This window comes from Arachis ipaensis, chromosome B7 (genome assembly GCF_059453495.1).
Source record: "Arachis ipaensis isolate K30076 ecotype BB chromosome B7, ASM5945349v1, whole genome shotgun sequence".
In the NCBI taxonomy this organism is placed as follows: Eukaryota; Viridiplantae; Streptophyta; class Magnoliopsida; order Fabales; family Fabaceae; genus Arachis; species Arachis ipaensis.
Window position 1 is genome coordinate 83,292,501 of NC_142442.1, and position 5,000 is coordinate 83,297,500.

The following is a 5,000-nucleotide window of genomic DNA, read 5'->3' on the forward strand; positions in this document are numbered from 1 at the left end:
GCCATTACGGCTCGCCTTTAGGTGTCCGCCTCGAGATAGCGTCATTTAAAGAACGAGGCTCAGCAGAACTTAAATAAAAAAAAAAAAAAAAAAAACCGAAAAAAAAAATGGAAAAAAAACTGTGAAAAAAACCGGAGGAGCTTGCCAAAGATGAGGCTATTACGGCTCACCTTTAGGTGTCCTCCTCGGGATAGCGTCATTTAAAGAACGAGGGTCAGCAGAACGTAAAAAAAAAAAAAAAAAAAAAAAAAAAAAAAAAAAAAAAACCCGGAAAAAAAATCTGGAAAATAAACTGTGAAAAAAACCGGAGGAGCTTGCCAAAGATGAGGCCATTACGGCTCACCTTTAGGTGTCCTCCTCGGGATAACGTCATTTAAAGAACGAGGGTCAGCAGAACGTTTAAAAAAAAAATCTGGAAAAAAACTGTGAAAAAAACCGGAGGAGCTTGCCAAAGATGAGGCCATTACGGCTCGCCTTTAGGTGTCCTCCTCGGGATAGCGTCATTTAAAGAACGAGGATCAGCAGAACGTAAAAAAAAACAAAAAAAAAAAACCGGAAAAAAAATCTAGAAAAAAACTGTGAAAAAAAACCGGAGGAGCTTGCCAAAGATGAGGCCATTAAGGATCACCTTTAGGTGTCCTACTCGGGATAGCGTCATTTAAAGAACGAGGGTCAGCAGAACGTTAAAAAAAAAAAAAGAAAAAAAAAAAAACCGAAAAAAAATCTGGAATAAAACTGTGAAAAAAACCGGAGGAGCTTGCCAAAGATGAGGCCATTATGGCTGGCCTTTAGGTGTCCTCCTCGGGATAGCGTCATTTAAAGAACGAGGGTCAGCGGAAGGTAAAAAAAAAAAAAAAAAAAAAAGAAATCGGAAAAAAAAATCTGGAAAAAAACTGTGAAAAAAATCGGAGGAGCTTGCCAAAGATGAGGCCATTACGGCTCGCCTTTAGGTGTCCGCCTCGAGATAGCGTCATTTAAAGAACGAGGGTCAGCAGAACGTAAAATAAAAAAAAAAAACAAAAAAACCGGAAAAAAAATCTGGAAAATAAATTGTGAAAAAAACCGGAGGAGCTTGCCAAAGATGAGGCCATTACGGCACACCTTTTGGTGTCCTCCTCGGGATAACGTCATTTAAAGAACGAGGGTCAGCAGAACGTTTAAAAAAAATATGGAAAATAACTGTGAAAAAAACCGGAGGAGCTTGCCAAAGATGAGGCCATTACGGCTCGCCTTTAGGTGTCCTCCTCGGGATAGCGTCATTTAAACAACGAGGGTCAGCAGAACGTAAAAAAAAACAAAAAAAAAAACAAAAAAAAAAACCGGAAAAAAATCTGGAAAAAAACTGTGAAAAAAAACCGGAGGAGCTTGCCAAAGATGAGGCCATTAAGGCTCACCTTTAGGTGTCCTCCTCGGGATAGCGTCATTTAAAGAACGAGGGTCAGCGGAAGGTAAAAAAAAAAAAAAAATAGGAAAAAAAAATCTGGAAAAAAACTGTGAAAAAAACCGGAGGAGCTTGCCAAAGATGAGGCCATTACGGCTCGCCTTTCGGTGTCCTCCTCGGGATAGCGTCATTTAAAGAACGAGGGTCAGCAGAACGTAAAAAAAAAAAAAAAAAAAAAAACCCGGAAAAAAAAAAACTGTGAAAAAAACCGGAGGAGCTTGCCAAAGATGAGGCCATTACGGCTCACCTTTAGGTGTCCTCCTCGGGATAGCGTCATTTAAAGAACGAGGGTCAGCAGAACGTTAAAAAAAAAAAAAAAAAAAAAAACCGAAAAAAAAATCTGGAATAAAACTGTGAAAAAAACCGGAGGAGCTTGCCAAAGATGAGGCCATTATGGCTCGCCTTTAGGTGTTCTCCTCGGGATAGCGTCATTTAAAGAACGAGGGTCAGCGGAAGGTTAAAAAAAAAAAAAAAAAAATCTGGAAAAAAACTGTGAAAAAAATCGGAGGAGCTTGCCAAAGATGAGGCCATTATGGCTCGCCTTTAGGTGTCCTCCTCGGGATAGCGTCATTTAAAGAACGAGGGTCAGCGGAAGGTAAAAAAAAAAAAAAAAAAAAAAAATTCGAAAAAAAAAATCTGGGAAAAAACTGTGAAAAAATCGGAGGAGCTTGCCAAAGATGAGGCCATTACGGCATGCCTTTAGGTGTCCGCCTCGAGATAGCGTCATTTAAAGAACGAGGGTCAGCGGAAGGTAAAAAAAAATAAAAAAAAAAAATAAAAAAATAAAAAAATAAAAAAAAAAAAACCGAAAAAAAAAATGGAAAAAAAACTGTGAAAAAAACTGGAGGAGCTTGCCAAAGATGAGGCTATTACGGCTCACCTTTAGGTGTCCTCCTCGGGATAGCGTCATTTAAAGAACGAGGGTCAGCAGAACGTAAAAAAAAACAAAAAAAAACAAAAAAAAAAAAAAACCGGAAAAAAAATCTAGAAAAAAACTGTGAAAAAAAACCGGAGGAGCTTGCCAAAGATGAGGCCATTAAGGATCACCTTTAGGTGTCCTACTCGGGATAGCGTCATTTAAAGAACGAGGGTCAGCAGAACGTGAAAAAAAAAAAAAGAAAAAAAAAAAAACCGAAAAAAAATCTGGAATAAAACTGTGAAAAAAACCGGAGGAGCTTGCCAAAGATGAGGCCATTACGGCTCACCTTTAGGTGTCCTCCTCGGGATAACGTCATTTAAAGAACGAGGGTCAGCAGAACGTTTAAAAAAAAAATCTGGAAAAAAACTGTGAAAAAAACCGGAGGAGCTTGCCAAAGATGAGGCCATTACGGCTCGCCTTTAGGTGTCCTCCTCGGGATAGCGTCATTTAAAGAACGAGGATCAGCAGAACGTAAAAAAAAACAAAAAAAAAAAAACCGGAAAAAAAATCTAGAAAAAAACTGTGAAAAAAAACCGGAGGAGCTTGCCAAAGATGAGGCCATTAAGGATCACCTTTAGGTGTCCTACTCGGGATAGCGTCATTTAAAGAACGAGGGTCAGCAGAACGTTAAAAAAAAAAAAAGAAAAAAAAAAAAAACCGAAAAAAAATCTGGAATAAAACTGTGAAAAAAACCGGAGGAGCTTGCCAAAGATGAGGCCATTATGGCTGGCCTTTAGGTGTCCTCCTCGGGATAGCGTCATTTAAAGAACGAGGGTCAGCGGAAGGTAAAAAAAAAAAAAAAAAAAAAAGAAATCAGAAAAAAAAATCTGGAAAAAAACTGTGAAAAAAATCGGAGGAGCTTGCCAAAGATGAGGCCATTACGGCTCGCCTTTAGGTGTCCGCCTCGAGATAGCGTCATTTAAAGAACGAGGGTCAGCAGAACGTATAAAAAAAAAAAAAAAAAAAACCGGAAAAAAATCTGGAATAAAACAGTGAAAAAAAACCGGAGGAGCTTGCCAAAGATGAGGCCATTACGGCTCGCCTTTAGGTCTCCTCCTCGGGATAGCGTCATTTAAAGAACGAGGGTCAGCAGAACATTAAAAAAAAAAAAAAAAAAAAAACCGAAAAAAAATCTGGAATAAAACTGTGAAAAAAACCGGAGGAGCTTGCCAAAGATGAGGCCATTATGGCTCGCCTTTAGGTGTCCTCCTCGGGATAGCGTCATTTAAAGAACGAGGGTCAGCGGAAGGTAAAAAAAAAAAAAAAAAAAAAAAAAATCGGAAAAAAAAATCTGGAAAAAAACTGTGAAAAAAATCGGAGGAGCTTACCAAAGATGAGGCCATTACGGCTCGCCTTTAGGTGTCCGCCTCGAGATAGCGTCATTTAAAGAACGAGGCTCAGCAGAACTTAAAAAAAAAAAAAAAAAAAAAAAAAAAAAAAAAAAACCGAAAAAAAAATGGAAAAAAAACTGTGAAAAAAACCGGAGGAGCTTGCCAAAGATGAGGCTATTACGGCTCACCTTTAGGTGTCCTCCTCGGGATAGCGTCATTTAAAGAACGAGGGTCAGCAGAACGTTAAAAAAAAAAAAAAAAAAAAAAAAACCGGAAAAAAAATCTGGAAAATAAACTGTGAAAAAAACCGGAGGAGCTTGCCAAAGATGAGGCCATTACGGCTCACCTTTAGGTGTCCTCCTCGGGATAACGTCATTTAAAGAACGAGGGTCAGCAGAACGTTTAAAAAAAAAATCTGGAAAAAAACTGTGAAAAAAACCGGAGGAGCTTGCCAAAGATGAGGCCATTACGGCTCGCCTTTAGGTGTCCTCCTCGGGATAGCGTCATTTAAAGAACGAGGGTCAGCAGAACGTAAAAAAAAACAAAAAAAAAACAAAAAAAAAAAACCGGAAAAAAAATCTAGAAAAAAACTGTGAAAAAAAACCGGAGGAGCTTGCCAAAGATGAGGCCATTAAGGATCACCTTTAGGTGTCCTACTCGGGATAGCGTCATTTAAAGAACGAGGGTCAGCAGAACGTTAAAAAAAAAAAAAAGAAAAAAAAAAAAAAAACCGAAAAAAAATCTGGAATAAAACTGTGAAAAAAACCGGAGGAGCTTGCCAAAGATGAGGCCATTATGGCTCGCCTTTAGGTGTCCTCCTCGGGATAGCGTCATTAAAAGAACGAGGGTCAGCGGAAGGTAAAAAAAAAAAAAAAAAAAAAAAAAAAAAAAAAAAAAAAACGGAAAAAAAAATCTGGAAAAAAACTGTGAAAAAAATCGGAGGAGCTTGCCAAAGATGAGGCCATTACGGCTCGCCTTTAGGTGTCCGACTCGAGATAGCGTCATTTAAAGAACGAGGGTCAGCAGAACGTATAAAAAAAAAAAAAAAAAAAAAAAAAAAAAAAAACCGGAAAAAAATCTGGAATAAAACAGTGAAAAAAAACCGGAGGAGCTTGCCAAAGATGAGGCCATTACGGCTCGCCTTTAGGTCTCCTCCTCGGGATAGCGTCATTTAAAGAACGAGGGTCAGCAGAACGTAAAAAAAAAAAAAAAAAAAAAAAAAAAAAAAAAAAAAAAAAAAAAAAAAAAAAATCTGGAAAAAAATCTGGAAAAAAACTGTGAAAAATACCGGAGGAGCTTGCCAAAGATG